General features: G+C 39.5%; 1 protein-coding gene across 7 annotated transcripts in view; it reads right to left on the bottom strand.

The window, feature by feature from the left end:
* LOC106090318 (cyclin-dependent kinase 5 activator 1) overlaps positions 1-18,984 on the bottom strand; it is a 428,985-nt gene that overhangs the window by 339,005 nt on the left and 70,996 nt on the right. Inside the window, exon 2 of one of the 7 annotated variants that reach the window (XM_059365388.1) lies at positions 3,406-3,622. The exons of the other annotated variants lie outside the window; for them this stretch is intronic. The gene's annotated coding sequence lies outside the window, so the exon portion shown is untranslated. The remainder of the gene's footprint in view (positions 1-3,405; positions 3,623-18,984) is intronic. 7 annotated transcript variants of the gene reach the window in all.

An 18,984-nucleotide genomic window follows, 5' to 3' on the forward strand; every position in this document is an offset into this window, starting at 1 on the left:
GTTCGTTAGGCTGTATTGGGTTTACATTCCCTGTACTGCCCGATGTTTCAATTCTAGGATCTTTGCCTATCTTAAGTAAATAGGCTTCGTAGGAGTTGGTGATGGTACCATCGTCGGCTCCCTATTTGTTAAGGTGCATTGAGGTTTCTGTCGCTGCGTTGCCTAATGTGTCAATATTAGGAACTTTACCTATTTGAGTCTTTCGAATCTTGAAGTCGGTAATGGGTCCGTCGTCGAGTCTCTGTTTGTTAGGCTGTGTTGGGTCTCTCGCCACTGCGTTGCCTGATATTTTAGTATTAGGATCTTTGCCTATCCTACTCTTCCCAATCTTGAAAAAGACAGACTTGCTCCCATAGTTCTCCATGCATTTCATCTTAGCCAAACTCATCACGGAGACTTGATCAATGCCATCCAAAAGGAGAGTTCCTTCCTCCTTCTCCTTCCTGTGGAAGACCTCCCACTTCTCTGCGACCAAACCGTGTTTTTTCTTGTCCAAGAATCTCAACTCGCGTTCCGTCCCATATTTACTGTCCGGTCCTTGATGAAGGCCGTCGTCTTTGTGACCTGGAGGATGTCCATCTTTCTCACCAAGTCGAGCTTTGCGCCCTCCCAGGGAGCAGGAAGTCCAAGTTACACGTCGCATCTTTCCACACGACCAACAATGTGATGATGCTGTCTTAATATCCAATTTATGTAATTTAAAAATAGATTTTCAAGATCACGTAGAAATACTCTAGACAAATAATTATATGTGCAAAAAAAAATTTTGCTGTTTTCCATCTAAATGAACAGCAATTGAAGGACAAAATGTTCACTACCTCGAACACTTTTCCATTCCACAGGTTAGGTTAGGTTAAATGAGTAGAGTTTCCATTCCATAACGAATTCTTTGTTTCAACTTCATCCACAGTACCGTTATTCTTAACTTCTGTGAAAGTATAAAATTTTCAAAGAGTATAGTTATATGTGCATTAGTAGAAATTTAAGTTTTGGGAGCTAAAAAGCCAAAAATTTCCAATTTTTTCGAAAATTACTGGGAAATATACAGCAACTGGTGAAAACCAACCTACTTTATAATAAAACTGAAAATTAAAAATTAAGCTCATCTCGAAAAAGAACTTAACAGATTTATATTTGTTTTTTGGATTTTTGACAAACCATGTCACGTGGAGGCCAACTTTCGGGCATGGGACGCGGAATGATTATTGAAATAAGATTAAATCAGTCAAATCACACCGCTGTAGAGTAGCATTTTCTTAACACTTTGCCAACTAAAGCAGCGTTCAGTGGAGTAGATATACTGTGTGGCGAAATAAACTTCAATGTTGATGGACCCTATGGTCAAATAAAATATTGGAGGGGATTCTCGGTGCCCTCAACAAAAGTGGTGAAACTAAAATAATGGATATCTTATGGCATTTGGAATACTTGGAAATTTACAAATGTGCTTTGTTATATAAAAATCTCCTAAACAAAAACGTAATTGAATTTGCTGTCGAATTGTGTGGACTCTACCATAAAAACATGATGGCTCCATCGTGAACGGTTGATTAAGGCATATTTAGGATCAAGAAACGTATCTTTACAATAGGAACTCGGGGTATACTATATGCAAAGGTTTCTGCATATATGAGCCTGAGTAACTGTCTTACTCCGGTATAGGTTTATCTGGATGACCTCAATCATTGGTCCTCCATTAAATGGGCTTTTTGGAAGTGGGTGGCGGCCTCATCTTCCGCTCCCTGCTCATAAGTCTGCATTGACTTTCCTTTCACTACAATGATGTTTCAGTAAAAGGTTCTTTGCCTATCCTGTGACTTTGATTTGAATTTTTTAAAACAATTTTTGGTAGACAAATTCGAAGCAATATTTATACTGCTTTTTAAATTTTTTGAAGTAATTGGAAATATCTGTTTTTTTCCATTCGATAATGAAATTTTAAATAGTCCAGAAGATTACGGAAGAATTTTATAAGTTTTTGTGGAGAAAAATAATTTTTGCAAGAGAGTTGCATATTTAAAACTTGCATATTTTAAACTGGATACAACGAATTTTTTGCTTTTATCTGGTAAGTTTGTGTTTGTCTAAAAAAAATACTATAGGAAAAAAAATATGTTTGTATTTTTATACCCTCCACCATAGGATGGGGGGTATACTAATTTCGTCATTCTGTTTGTAACTACTCGAAATATTCGTCTGAGACCCCATAAATATATATTCTTGATCGTAGCGACAATTTATGTCGATCTAGCCATGTCCGTCCGTCTGTCTGTCCGTCCCACTGTCTGTCGAAAGCACGCTAACTTCCGAAGAAGTAAAGCTAGCCGCTTGAAATTTTGCACAAATACTTCTTATTAGTGTAGGTCAGTTGGTTTTGTAAATGGGCTATATTGGTCTAGAGTGCGCAATTTTTATCCGATTGGGATAAAATTCTGCACAACGTGTTTTTTTATGATATTCAATAATTGTGCCAAGTATGGCTCAAATCGGTCCATAACCTGATATAGCTGTCATATAAACCGAACATGGGTCTTGACTTCTTGAGCGTCTAGAGTTCGCAATTCTTATCCGATTTGAATGAAATTTTGCACGTAGTATTTTGTTATGATATCCAACAACTTTGCCAAGTATGGTTCAAATCGGTTCATAATCTTATATAGCTGTCATATAAACAGATCTGGGGACTTGACTTCTTGAGCTTCTAGAGGACGCAATTCCTATCCGATTTGGCTGAAATTTTGCAAGAAGTATTTTATTCTTGCTTTCAACAACTGTGTCAAATATGGTTCAAATCTGTCCATAACCTGATATAGCTGCCATATAAACCGATCTCGGATCTTGACTTCTTGAGCCTCTAGAGACCGCAATTCTTATCCGATTTGCCTGAAATTTTGTACGACAGATTCTCTTATGACCATCAACATAGTGTTTATTATGGTCTGAATCGGTCTATAGCCCTATACAGCTCCCATATAATTCGAGCTCTCTATTTTATTTCTTGAGGCCCCAAAGGCGCAATTCTTATTCGAATTGGCTGACATTTTACACAGGTCTCCAACATATAATTTAATTGTGGTCCAAACCGGACCATATTTTGATATCGCTCTAATAGCAGAGCAAATCTTTTCTTATATCCTTTTTTTGCCTAAGAAGAGATGCCGGGAAAAGAACTCGGCAAATGCGATCCATGGTGGAGTGTATATAATGCTAGCACGCTTTTACTTGTTTTTCTTTTTTTCGAAATATCAGCTAGACGTGTCTGTTGGTTGCCTGTGGTATCCTGCCGTCCCATTTATAAAAAGCAATAACAAGCAACCCATAACAATAAATAAACCAATAGCGTAAATTTACTGCATCATAATTTAGAAGTCTATGACGAAGAAAAACTTCTAAGCCTTTGCTTACCAGAAAAAAAAACAATAAATTTGCATTAAAAAGTATTTTCTCATGACAGCTTAAGGATATAGATGAGGATTCAGCTAGACGTGTCTATTGACTAAGAAAGCTTTCCTTAGCTGAATATGAAATCCAAATAACATGCAGCTTAATAACGTCTTCACGTGTACTTCAGCACTGATGTGAAATTTGAAGCCATATGGATGTCCTTTTTTCCATTAAAATCCTAAAACAAAATTAAGGAACAACATCACACAACAATTTACATGGAAAGGACCAATTAAACATTCTTTTTATTTTATATTGTTTGGGTCATTTTACTAATAAGTCCACAATTTAAAATATTTTAAACCAGAATTCATCAAATTTGGCAAAATTTTAATTCAAACATTCAAGACACTTAAGATCCTAACTTCAAGCGCTTGTTGGTGAGGATAATAAAACTGTCAGTACAAAATTATTTTTTTTATACTCTATGGGGCAAATGTTATGAAAGACAAACTATTACACAATATAGAAACATTATTTAAAAACAAGTAAAAAGGCGTTATGTTCGGCCGGGCCGAACTTTGGATACCCACCACCTCGGGTATATATGTAAACCACCTTTAATCAAAATCCGGTGAAAGTTGCATACCTTATGTCCCATAGCAGTTATATCGAAATATGTTCCGATTTGGACCAAATACTAACAGGTACAAGTCATTGTTCTATTGTGTATAACAAAATATTGGGTTTTTAGTAGCTATATCTAAAAGTAAACCGATCTAAATCATATACGACACGGATGCCGAAAAGCCTAACACAACTAACTGTCCCAAATTTCAGCAAAATCGGATAATAAATGTGGCTTTTATAGGCCTTAGACCATAAATCGGCAAATCGGTCTATATGGGGGCTATATCAAGATATAGTCCGATATAGCCCATATTCGAACTTAACCTGCTTATGGACAAAAAAGAATCTGTGCAAAGTTTCAGCTCAATATCTCTATTTTTAAAGGCTGTAGCGTGATTTCAACGGACAGACGGACATGTCTAGATCGTCATAGATTTTTACGCTGATCAAGAATATATAAACTTTATAGGGGCGGAAATGGATGTTTCGATGTGTTGCAAACGGAATGACAAAATGAATATACCCCCATCCTTCGGTGGTGGGTATAAAAATGAAAACTTCAAACATGTTTATTCGTAATTAATTATATTGTAATTCAGTTTTTATACCCTCCACCATAGGATGGGGGTATACTAATTTCGTCATTCTGTTTGTAACTACCCGAAATATTCGTCTGAAACCCCATAAAGTATATATATTCTTGATCGTCGTGTCATTTTATGTCGATCTAGCCATGTCCGTCCGTCTGTCTGTCGAAAGCACGCTAACTTTCGAAGGAGTAAAGATAGCCGCTAGAAAATTTTCTTATTAGTGTAGGTCGGTTGGTATTGTAAATGCCATATAAACCGATCTTGGGTCTTGACTTCTTGAGCCTCTGGAGTGCGCAATTCTTATCCGATTTGAATGAATTTTCCGACATGTTTTATTATGATATCCAACAACTGTGCCAAGTATGGTTCAAATCGGCCCATAACTTGATATAGCTGCCATATAATCCGATCTTGGGTCTTGACTTCTTGAGCCTCTAGAGTGCGCAATTCTTATCCGATTGGAATGAAATTTTGCATGACGTGTTTTGTTATGATATCCAACAACTGTGCTAAGTATGGTTCAAATCGGTTAATAACCTGATATAGCTGCCATATAAACCGATCTGGGATCTTGACTTCTTGAGCCTCTAGAGGTCGCAATTCTTATCCGATTCGCTTGAAATTTTGTACGACGGATCGTCTCATGGCAATCAACATACGTGTTTATTATGGTCTGAATCGGTCTATAGCCCTATACAGCTCCCATATAAATCGAGCTCTCTATTTTATATCTTGAGGCCCCAAAGGCGCAATTCTTATTCGAATTGGCTGACATTTTACACAGGTCTCCAACATATAATTTAATTGTGGTCCAAACCGGACCATATCTTGATATCGCTCTAATAGCAGAGCAAATCTTTTCTTATATCCTTTTTTTGCCTAAAAAGAAATGCCGGAAAAAGAACTCGACAATTGCGACCCATGGTGGAGGGTATATAAGATTCGGCCCGGCCGAACTTAGCGCACTTTTACTTGTTATATTTAAATATTTTTTATAGAGATTTCATACACAACTTACTATGTTTTATGTTTATGTTTGCTCATTACGAAATTTTAAGTTTTAATCATTATAAATCATACACGAAATTTAAGGTTTAGGATTAAAGCAAATGGGCTGACAAAATAATTTAGTAAGTCGGCATGGTTGGGAGGGGTATTTGACTTAAAGAAGACAAACCACATCATATTTTCGTTTAATATTTTTCTTTCCGAAGGAGATAGTCACGGTTCCGTCATTTACCGCATATAAATGCTATTTAAAAAATTTATATATTTTGAGCTGGACGATCTGGACCAATTCCTTTTGGTAAGAACACCCCCCATTTGCCCTGAGCAAAGCCGGATATAAAGGTAAGATTGGGTCAGAAGGAATAGGGTCTGTGGAGAAGCGGGCCGTCACAATCCTAGTCTTTCGAACCTTTGTAAAGTCGGTAATGGTTCCATCATCTGGTCTCTGTTCATTGGGCTGCATTGAGTTTCCCGTGCCTGTACAGCCTGATGTTTCAATGTTAAGATCTGTTGCTATCTTAGTCTTCCAAATCTTAAGTAAATTCACCTATTAGGAGTAGGTGATGGTCTCATCGTCTGATTCCTGTTCGTTAAGTTGCATTGAGATTTCTGCCGCTGCGCTGCATAATGTTTCTATACTAAAATCTTTACCTATGCTAGTCTTCAGAATCTTGAGAATGTCGGTGTTGGGTCCGTTGTCGGGTCCCATTTCGTTAGGCTGTATTGGGTCTCTCGCCCCTGCAATGCATGAAGATGAGGTTTTTTGCTTATCCTATTGTTCCCAATATTGGGAGAGTCGGTGATTGTCTCGTCCTCGGCACCCTGTTCGTTAGGCGGTATTAAGTGTCCTGCCACTGCACCGCCTGATGCCTCAATATGAGGATATTTGCCTATATTAGTCTTCCCAAAGACGGTCTTGGTCCCTTAGTACGCCATGCCTGTAATTTTAGGCAAACTTGTCACGGAGGCTTGATCAAAGCCAACCAAAAAAGAGAGTTCTTTGCTCCTTATTCTTCCTGTGGAAGACCTTCTTTTTGTCCACGGCCAACTCTTGGTTTTGCTTGTTTAAGACTTACAACATGCGTTCCATCATGAATTCACCGCCCTCATTCTTGAATACCGTCACCTTTGTGAACTGGGGGATGCCGATCTTTCTCACAATGTCGAGCTTTGCGCACCAGGCAGCTTTTTAACGGTTTCAATCCATTCCGCTGACGAAAAGTGCAGCGTTAAGATGTCCTCTCTATACTCGCAGCTCAATATCCATAAGGGTGGATCCCAACTCGGAGTTAAACACATGATCGATAACCCGTTCGTTTACCAGATGTTTCACTTGGGACCGATGATCTGGTGCAATCCTACTGGGTGCACTGATGATAATGATGACTGAGACATCTCATCTCTGTTGTGCTTCCGTGATGACTGTGACATCATTTTGGAAGTCACAGATCTCCATGCAGACTCAAGGGCAGTGCGCAAGGGCCTAGTCTTCCCAGAGTACTTGAAAGTGGAGAGCTTTTTTTCAGCGTCTTAGCAGCGTTATACACTTCGGGAGAAGTCCACTGTAATTCTGTTACATCGTTAAGTTAAATATAACGACAAAAAATCGTTTGCACTAACGACTATGTTATTCTCTAATTCCTCGTTAACAGAAATCGTTATCAACTTTTTTCTCTGGCAACCCTACCCAACAAAAAAAGATAAACACAAAAACTATCGACACAAATAATATATAATTATTTTCATAACCTGAAATTCTTCAGTCATTGATTTAAAAACATCACATGTCGAAATAAAATGTCCACAATTATTTAGAAATGCTGTCAATACCAGTTTATTTGTATAAAGCCTTCATCATAGGATAGGGGGTATCTAATTTCGTCATTCCGATTTTAACACCTCGAAATATGCGTCTAACCCCATAGTGTATATATATTCTTGATCGTCATGCCATTTTAAGTCGATCTAGCCATGTCCGTCCGTCTGTCGAACGTATGTTCACTTTCGAAGTAGTAAAGCTAGACGCTTAAAATTTTGCACCAATATATCTTATCTATCTTAGTGTTGGTCGGTAGGGATTGTAAATGGGCCAAATCGGTCTATGTTTTGATATAGCTGCCATATAAACCGATCGTGGGTCTTGACTTTTTCAGTATCTAGAGAGCGCAATTCTTATCTGATTTGGCTGAAATTTTGCATGAGGTGTTCTGTTATGACTTCCTACAACTTTGTTTGGCATGGTTCAAATCGGTGAATAACCTAATATATCTGCCATATGAACCAATCTAGGATCATGACTTCTTGAGCCAATAGAAGACGCAATTCTTATCCGATTTGGCTGAAATTTTTAATGAAGTTGTTTGTTATGACATTCAACAACTATGATTAGTATGGATCAAATCGGTGGATAAGCTGATATAGCTGCCATATAAACCGATCTTGGATCTTGACTTCTTGAGCCACAAGAGGGCGCAATTCATACCCGATTTGGCTGAAATCTTGCATGAGGTATTTTTTTTATTAATTTCATCAACTGTGCTAAGTAGGGTTTAAATCGGCCCAAAAACTTATATAGCTGCCATATAAACCGATCTTGGATCATGACTTCTTGAGTCACTAGAGGGCTGATCCGATTTTGATGAAATTTTGCATAATGGCTTCTCCCATTCTCCCTTCAACATACATGTCCAATATGGTCTTAACCGATCTATAACCTGATATAAACCGATCGCCCGATTATGCTTCTTATGCCCGCCCCTACAAGGCGCAATTCATATCCGAATGGCTTGAAATATTTCCCAATGACTTCTACTATGGCCTTCAACATTCAATTTAATTATGGTCCGAATTGGACTATAACTTGATATATCTCCAACAGCGTAACAATTCTTATCCATTATTCGCAAAGAACTCGACAAATGCGATCCATGTTGGAGGGTATGTAAGATTTGGCCCGTCCCAACTAAGCATACTTTTACTTGTTTATATTACGAAACATACGCTACCACGGTTATTAATTGATTGTATACACACATAAACGAAATGCTTTAAGAAAAAAAAAAAACAAGAGAAGAAACTCTAACACCATCGTAAATATTTATCTCTATTTATTTCGTTAAAGTAAACACCAAATAATTGTCCGTCGTTTAGTAAACGAATTCGAATATTCTTTAGCAAAAACAGCTGATTTCAATGATACCAAATTCGTTAACTTTTCTGTTAAAACACTTTACTGAATTCCACTACTGTTTCTCTTCCCAGCTTCCGTCGAAGTGCTAGAAATTTCATTCCTTCCATTATCCGGCACTTTCGCCTGATTGCGCTGACGGTGCATACTCCCTTGTCTCCTTCGTCGTGCCCCGGATTGCTTTCTCGGTCTTCTTGTGAGCTTAGCTATCCTCATCTCTCAATTCGCCTGCGATATATATTCTCTGTCGGAATATATATCGGAAATACAACCTTTACTTAAAGGCTGGAGACGAACTGTGCATCCCTCTGATTTATCCGTCTCTTCCTCGTTTGTAAGTCTGACGACTGGTTGTGCGCTTAAAGCATTACTCTCGACTACAGGTTCCAAGGCACCCACACCTATAGGAGGGTCTGATGGCACCACCGTAGCTGTTAGGTCTTTGGAGTCCATTTTGAGCCTACTCCTGAAAGGCTTAAAAATTTTTCGTAGATACGGATATTTTTTTCTTCGAGGAGCAAAATGAATACACGTCCGCTCCACTCAACGGTTACAAGTACCTGTAGCTGCATGCAAATAAATTTTATATTTTGACAGTGTGATGATCGTGTTGAGATAAATCAACTTTTTATTGTCAAGGGTGGTGTTGTTGGGACCGAGGTGATGTGGCTGTGGAGAGTGTAAATAAGACGGACTGACAATGTTATTAACGGGTAATTGGTGAAATGGTTTATAGGGTATTTTCTTACAATATGGAGCCCAAGATAGCACAAAGGATGATTATTTGGAAAATAGTAGGGTATTGTGGCATAACTCGAGCGACGGACTGATTGACTTGACTTAGTTTCGTTACTTTTATGTACGTATCCAATTTATGTTCTTGTTTCTTGACACGAGAAATTTATGCTTATGACTGTTAGTGTATTTCATGGTGACACACCACTCAACCACATCCGACGAGCTACCGTTTTGCCTCCGTGTTAACCAAGGCCTTTGGATCTAGGATTTCATATCCATTTCAAAGGGTTTACAAGATGTGTTCAGATTGGGATTGTTTTGACAATTCTTTTTTATACAGACATATAAATATTTTGGATTTGTTTATCTAACCATCATTAATTTTCTGCAAACCATATGAGTATTTTAAATATATTTATCTAAAAGATTTATCTTGGACTTTTTTTTGAGTGACCATTAGCGATAATATTTAACGACTCAACGACGGTTCTGGACGCGATATGACCGTCGAAAGCTCTTTCTTTCCTATTGAGATGATAACAAAACATAATGGGATTTCATATTCACAGTTATTTAGTGATTTCCAATGTTTGGAATATGCCTTCATGTTGAACTGTTGAAAAAGGCATATTAAGGATTAAGAAACGTTTCTTCACAATAACGACTCGCCATGGATCCCGATTTGATTCACATTGAAGATTTTTGGAGCATACTATATGCAAAGATTTTTGCAAAATATAAGCCATACGTGATGCTAAATAATTTTAAAAAGGCGATAATGACGAAGTAGTACCAAATTTATATGACAACCTTAAAAGTTGGGTGGGTTCTGTGCGATGGATACTCCAAAATGTCCTTATTTATTTATACACAAGGACAAACCAGTATCGAACTAAATATTTAATTAAAAACAAATAAACATAACAATATATTGCGAAATATTAAAAATATTAGTTGTGCACATATAAATTTGATTATCTCTATATATGTATATAAAAGAGACGCATGACTGAGTGATTGCTGACAGTCAAATCATCGCCCAGCCCAAACGGCTAAAGCTATAATCATGAAATTTTGCACAGATATTGCTCTTATGCCATAGGCACGGAATAAGAGGGCATTTTACGAAATTCATACAGTTAGGTATTAAAAAATACAAGACAAAATGGCTAAAACCAGCAAATTTTTATTGCTTCTTACTCTATTAAACACATATATGAGAGCCGTCGAAAGGTGAATGTGTGAGAACAGTTAGATTGAGAGAGGATTTGAGCATGAGATCACATTACTGCAAAGGTGTTGAATATGGAAGCAGTAAATGGGAGTAGTAGGGTTAATGTTAAATGTGCTAGAGATAGAATAAGCTTTACTATGGCGGTATTGTAGAAGAAGAAGAAGCGCATCAAATTGTTGTTGCTTCTTTTAAACTTCAATCATTTGTGCCAATTCATATCAAATTATGTGAGAGTGAGGGCAAATGTTCGTGGCCTTAGTGTTGTTTAGCATCGGCTGCAGACTGTGACGTGTGCATTTGCATTTATTTTTGTAAGATGCTCTTATTCTTATTCTCTTAATTGGGCGATATTCGTTTGTTAAGGTACTGAAAAGAACCAACTAGTACGAAATGGTGCTGTGTGTACAGAGCGTACTAAAAGGGCTAAGATGCTAAATTGGGGCTCAAATTCAAGAACGTCTCGAAGAAATTAGGTTTTGTGAAAAAACTATGGCATCATAGTACCGGAAGTAGCAGAAATGTTACGTTTAGTACCACAATTGGTCCTATTCGGTACTTTCTTTGTAAAATGAGCATGGCAACCTAAAATGGGTGAGTAAATGAGTTTTTGGAAATTTGTACAATAAGGTACTAAAAACGTATAAAAATGGTGCGAGAAGAGGTGAACTTTGCAAAGGCAGAACGGATGGAGCTAGAACTTTGAAGATTTGGTAAATGACAGCTGTTGCTCAAAACCGGGGTGGAAGGAAAGAATTTGAATGGTAGTTTTCAATGCGGGAGAAAACGTATATTTAATACCGAAATTAGTACCATTTGGTACTTTTTTTATAAATTAAGCTAGAGTGCTGAAATTAGGCATGAAGGTACAACTAGGATAAATATATTGGCTGGCAAAATATTTTTTTTTACTTCGTATATCTGATACCAAAAACAGAGCAAAATTGTACGAAAGAGCTCATTTTCATCAACAGCGTACAGCAACAGCAAGAATTTAGCAAATTGGTAAACATTATAGTGATCTTGCACAAAAACAAAAATTTTATATGCGATAAAAAATCGAGCTAGAAGTGGATGAACACGTACTATAGCACTGTAATTGGCGCTATTTGGAACATACATTACGGATAGAGCTAATACTTCCAATTTGGGATACAGTTATACTTTGACAGTATATATTAGGCGACTAGGATATTTTTTTAATAATAATAATTTTTTTAATTCGTAAAATTAGGTACTAAAAGATACAAAATGATACTTTCTTTATGGACTGAGCTAAAGCTCTGAAATTTGGGTAAACATCTCACACATCAATGATTGCTTTCCGATTCAAGTTCAAGCTCAATGATAAGCGGCTTTCTTTTTGTAACCGAGTCTAAAGAACGTGCCGCAGTCCGACACCTCTTTGTGGAGAAGTTTTTATAGGTTCCATATCATTTTTACAAATGGCGTAGTGACTCACAAATATCGCCAATAATAGGAGAGGATAACCACAGTTGAAATTTTTTTCTGATGTTCTCGCCAGGACTCGAACCCACGAGAGAGGCGGGGAAGACATCGACATCGAAGCCCTGTGTGGGTGGGTCATCCGGTTGGAATGGGATCAAGGAGAACGCCAGGGGAAAGGACGGAACTCAAAAAGTACTTCGACAGCAGCAGCTAGTGAAGCATCTAAGGAGGAACCGTGCACCCCGCAAGTGTCCAGTGCTCTGAAGAAGAATGGTTCCACTGCTTTCTCATCTGCCTCTGGATGCGTACGGAAGCTTATCATGACAAGATCTAACGAAAACGATTCTAACGCAACAGTTCTGAATACTGACTATGGCCCGGTTTCTGCAGATAAATCTACACAATTTTAAGGCCACTTTGGAGGCAATAAAGGTCCTCCTGATGGCAGGGGGATTTGACGTGGTTCTAGACTAAAACTTCTGGCATTAAAACTACTCAAGGGTACGGGGAATGGGAGGCACAGAGCCTGTATGCTTGCAAAGAGTAGTCTAAATGTTTTTCTCCTTCCGTCGGTAGGCACTGAAGATTCAGTAGTAGCCAGCCTTGAAATAAATAAGTCTCATTACTGGCTGGCTTCCCTATGTATGACACTCGATTTGCTTGTTAAAGCCGTTTCTTGCAGGAAGTGATACTAATGCACATCGCCAGATATGGAGAAGTTCGGATGTCAACGAAAGGGGTGAGCTGCTTATCGAATATATTATAAGTTGCAATCTGGCGATTTGTAATAAAGGTAATAAACCGACCTTTATTACAAGAAACATTATTATCTTTGTATCGGAAGATATAAGTGCAATAATATGCAAATGGGAAGTGTTGGATGACCACAGCTTCTCTGATCATCTTTATATTTGAGATTTGGAGAAAATACTGCAGAAGTGGTCCCTCGGTTAAACAGAGGAAAGGCGGATTGGGATCAATTTCGGCACAAATTCTGCACGTCTATCCCTTCTAGACCAAAAACGGAAGTGGAAACTGCGGAGGATATAGACATAATGGTCAAGCGGATTACGAAAGCCCTGAATGACTCGCTTGTGTCAGCATGTCCTAGTGCCAAGGGAAAGGGCAGCATGGTGGACCCCAGAGCTAGTTGGTCTAAGGAAGGACTGCGGAAAACTCTTCAACAGAGCAAAAGCCACAAGAGCACAACACGATTGGGCAATCTATAAGGCTGAGTTAGGAAAATATATGAGCGAGCTGAGAAAGGCTCAGAACAAATCCTGTGTGGAATTCTATATCTCCGTAGAGGATACATCTAAGGCCCCAACGGGAAATGTGTAGTCAATTGCCCCATATATACCGGTCCTTAACTGGAGAATGAGTTGCCTGTCACGGAATGAAATATTTCACCTGTCATTACTTATGATCTTAATTATTGTTTTAATAATACGCTTAATTATTGTTACAAATTGCTTATCCATTCAATATAATTGATTACTAATGTTATCACCCTGAAAAATTCTTCCAAAGTATTGTATTGTACTAATGTTATCTCCCTGAAAAATTCTTGCAAAGTATACTCATCCTTTTCGAACTGTCCAAGGACCTTGTCTACGGCGTTAGAATGGTGGCAATTCGTCACCTCGACAAACCCTTATAAAAGTGATAGGTGTTTTCAATGTAAGGGGACGAGAACTGGGCCGGTACCAATCCCGTGACAGGTTTGGGACCTGTCCCATTTCCCATAAGGAACTTACTTACTAAAAGATGCATTACGACAGGCTTGGGATCTGTGGATCTTGAAAGATGGGTCAGTAGAAGAACACGTCAAAGAGGTGATCTATCTCCTCTACTTTGGAATATTCCAATTAACAATATATTATTGTCTCTAGAGAAAAAAGGTGTAAAAGTGGTCGCGTATGCTGATAACGTGTCAAGGTTCCTAGTACTCCTAGATACATAATACAGGAAGCTCATTGAAACGGCACCATCTGATGCACTGAGAACGACACCATCTGATGAATTAAACGCTACACGTAATGCCTCTGGATATTGTAGCTAGGTTGAGGACAGTAGTAAGGTACTCAACACCAGGTGAACCCAGATTCTTCAGCATCAGTGCAGAGATACTGTCGGAGCCCAACGCCTTCGATGGTTTGGCGCCACGGATGGCATTTGTAACTTCTCCCACGGTAAATTGTGATGGCTGTTCATCGGCTCGTATACTACGGATACGGAGAATGGCTCTCCTCCTTGCCTTGCCACTCTCGGCATGCACAATAAATTGACGGTTGAACATCCTGGCGCATCTCTTCGGATCAGTCTACCGGGGTTCGAGAGTGACTTAACAGTAGACCAAAGCTTGCCTAAACCGATGCCTAAGTTTCATTGATCCAAATGTTCCAGCCACAAATTCCGCATATGTTCGTTGACCATATTGTTTATTTCCAGATTCAGCTCGCTGATTCTAGGGTACGTGGGGTCCATACAACGAATCCCATCACGATCGTCCACTAGTAGCACTGCCTGCACCGAGAAAATGGGCCACATTTGGGGTAATCGACCGGCTGGTATAAAGCGAGCGGCTGCTGCGTTCATGATGTCCTGGAATTTCCTCTCGGCAACTAGCACATCCGATGTGAGTTCACTGAAGCGGCGATTGGTGTACTCTCTGAAGCCAGCCCAATCGGCTTTCTTCTGATTGATAAACATCCGGCGCTCAGAGGTTATAAAGCCGGGTAGTTGGTTACTGGTGAGAATTATGGGGAGGTAGTCTGATCCCAAAAAAATTACGGCTTGCCAGAATACGTCACTTAAGAGATCAGGGGATGCAATGGAAATGTCTGGCGAGCTGCTACACCTCCTCATAATCCCAGTCGGGGCATCATCATTTACCGTGCAAAACGTGGATCCTTCAATATGCTCTGTCAAAGTTATGCCCCGCTGGTCGTTACTTATGGGAGAATGCCATTGATGCACATTAAAGTTCCCTAGAACTAGACGATTATGGCCAGATAGTAACCCACTTATATCGGGTTTGTAAGCCTGGCCATTAATTGGAACACAACTACCAACCGGCGGTATATACATGTTATGTAGTTCTATTTATATCGGCAGTACTGGACCTGAATGTTATCCCCATGTACTCCATGTAGGCGTCACTAGCGCCAGGGTTAGGCGAGATGGGTCTATACTGCACGGAATGGTGTATCACGAAGGCCAATCCCCCACCTCCATTCCTTGAGCGATCCTTACGTAGCACATTGTATCCGTGACAACTGTGTAAGCTGCAGGTGTCGGTCAGTTTTGTCTCCTGTATCGCTGCGACTAATATGTTCTTCCGACTCATAAAATCAACAATCTCGTCAGTCTTGCCACGGAGACCGTTGCAATTCAATTGCAAAAATAATACACTTCCCGGCACTGGCCTGGCAATATTGGGCTGGGATGCTGATGTTGCGTATATTGCCACACGGGAGAGGTCGGGTAGTCGCATAGTCCGACGGCGAGGACGCAGAACGCGACGACGACGACGACGACGCTTGTGACCCACTGCTGTCTATGTTCGAACAGCACGTGATGCGTAGTGATGTAAGGACAAAGCAAGATCGGAAATCCATGCACCGGTTACACCTCACCGACACCGACCGATGATGGTGGCGGTTCAGAAAACCGAACAAAACCAGGGTCCGAGGTTCTTTTCAATACCGGCACAGACCAAAAGCGTGCGGAGGGGCACTCCGGGATGTGCCTCTCCCATGACGAAAAAGAACGAACACGTGCACTGAAGTGGCAGCCCTGGCCGAAGAAGGATTCCATCGGGTCAAGCCGGTGCGTACAACCGCCAGCCATGAGATTGGGATACAAAATTGTTCTATCTTTATGGATTGAGCTTGAGCTCTGAAACTTTGGATACTGGTACGCATTGACAATATATATCAGACCAAAATATATATTTTGAAATTTTTATATTTTGGCATTAGAACTTTCTTTTCGTACTTTCTTGTTAACGTATTGAGCTAGAGCTCTCAAAAATGGAATACAGTTTCATATGTATAGTACATATTGGGCGCCTAGACGAGAAAGCGTACGTTTAGTACCGTAATTGGTATCTTTTGGTACTTTCTTTATAGATGCAGCTAGAGGTCTAAAGTTTGGCATACAGGTACAACTAGCAAATATATGATGGGTGATTTTGTACGTTCTTCACAACTGGAGGTAGAGGTCTGAAATTTGGTATGTAGGTACAACTACCAAATATATGACGGATGACTAAATGATCTATTTAAATTCGGACGTTTTTGCTTTGTAGGTACGACGATAAATGATGGGTGACTAAAAGATATATTCACAATTTGTACATTATGGTAGCGAAATGTGTACTTTTGGTACCTACTTTGCAGAGCTAGTGGTCTGAAATTTGGATACAACTAGGAAATAAATGGGTTACTAAATGATCTATTCGCAATTCGTAAATTTTGGTAACAAAATTGGTTCCACTTCATACTTTCTTACCAAATAGAGTTAGAGGTCTGAAATTTGGTATATAGGTACAACTAGGAAATATTTGATGGCTGACTGAGTGATCTATTCAAAATTCGTACGTATTAGTACGAAAAATTACTAAATAGTACGAAATAGCTTATCTTCGCTTATAGCGAAATGAGATAACTAAATCAACTTATTTGACAAAAGTTGTACAGTTGTAATCATACCAAAAGTGGAAATTCGTGCACTGAAACGGAGAGAAAGGTTCGGGGTAACGAAGAGGACCGAGGGTATAATAGTCCCTATATTTAAAAGAGATGCGTGATTGATTGACTGATCACTGCGCAGCCCAAACGGCTGAAGTTAGAATCATGAAATTTTTCATGAATGTTGATCTTGGGTCGTAGGCTTTGGTAATTTCTTTACTTATGCAGCTAGAGGTATTGCATTCTTCATATAGGTACAACTAGCAAATATTTGATGGGTGATTAAATTGTCTATTCGCTATTCCTACATTTTAGTACAATTTGGTACCTTCCTTACAAATGGAGCTAGAGGTCTGAAATTTGGTACGTGGATACAACTAGCAAATATATGATTAATGACTAAACGATCTATGCACAATTAGTACATTATGATACAAAAATTAGTACCATTTGTTACCTTCTTTACAAATTGAGCAAGAGGTCTGACATTTGGTATGTAGGTACAACTAAAAAACATATGATGGCCGAAAAAATTATTTATTCACAAATTGTGACTGTTGGTACCAAAATTGGTACCATTTGGTACCTTATTTACAAAAAGAGCTAAGTGTTTGGAATAATAGAAGGCGCATCGCTCTCAGGTTTATTGAGACTATACGTCTAGATTCGACATTTGCACCGCAGTCAGTCAATGGCTGTGGTCACTTCGAGAAAATCCCATGCCTAAAAGAACTAGGGCGAACACTAGTAAGATGGAACCAAGAACCTTTGCTAATGTCGTTTGGTGATGGCACTTGTCGACAAGGGAGAAGAACAAAGCTGCATACCTAGGAATAATTGGAGTGGGATAGTCAATGGATTGTCATCAGTATACTCCGATGTTCTTGCGGAATTTCCTGGGTCTCCTCCAGTTTGTGACGATGTAGGCTGATATCGGGGCCGATATAGAGTAATTGACTTCGGGGATAAACGCTCTATTGAAATGTATCGTTGTGCGCAAAAAAAAATATTAGTGAGATCTGGCCAGGTGCAGCACTAGAATTTGTTAAGAAGGAAGATATTCCTTCTCGACCAATAGCGCATGCTTGGATACCAAGCATTCCCTCAGATCCTGAATCCATAATTGGAAAACTAAGGGAATGTAATCCCAATCTTTCAACCACCGACTGGAAGATTGGTAGATAGGATGAGGCTGATGGTGACCGGAGACATGCAGTAATATACAAAACTCCGGCTGTTTTGTGGACCTCAACAAGTCCAAAGGAGTTGTGTCCTACGGGTCCAACAAGTTGAAACGGAAGATCTATAGAAGATCTGTAGGTTGGGTAATCAGGAGACGACTCAGCAGTTGTCTGTCTGGCTGATTGCAGGATACTGAAAATCCCCCCGCCACAATCGAGAAAGGAGGGGATGGCATCGAAACGGGACCCGACAAACCCTGTGAGGGTGGGTCTGCCCTCAAGGAGTGCGCCAATTGGGAAGGACAGAACTCAAAAAGTTCTTCGACAGCAACAGCTAGTGAAGCATCTAAGGAGGAATCGTCCAGTGTCCTGACAAAAAGTGGTTCCACAGCTGGCGGAATCAGAGGACAACGCTAACATAACAGTGGTGGAAGTTCTGTATCCTGATTATGGTCCGGTTTCTGCAGATAAATCTCCACCATTGTAAGGGGTATTTAACTTGGTTCTTATCCAGGAACCATGGTTGTGTGGAGGAATGGTTCTTGGACTAAGAATTCCGTCATTTAAACTGCTTAAGGGTACAGGGAATGGGAGACACAGAGTCGCATTCTTGCAAAGAGTTGTTTTGGTTTTTTTTCTTCTTGCGTCGCTAAGCACTGAAGATTCAGTAGTAGCCAGCATAGAAATAAATAAGTCTCATTACTGGATGGCTTCCCTATATATGGCACACAGTCAATTGACTAGCCCATTCCAATTGTTCCTAGGTAGGCAGCCCTGTTCTTCACCCTTGTCGACTACTACCATCACCAACCTGTTTCTAGTGACATTCGCAAAGGTTTTTAGACCCCTGTTAATTTTGAAAGCCTTAGTTCTTTTGGACATGGGATGCCCT

Source organism: Stomoxys calcitrans, chromosome 3 (genome assembly GCF_963082655.1).
Source record: "Stomoxys calcitrans chromosome 3, idStoCalc2.1, whole genome shotgun sequence".
In the NCBI taxonomy this organism is placed as follows: domain Eukaryota; kingdom Metazoa; phylum Arthropoda; class Insecta; order Diptera; family Muscidae; genus Stomoxys; species Stomoxys calcitrans.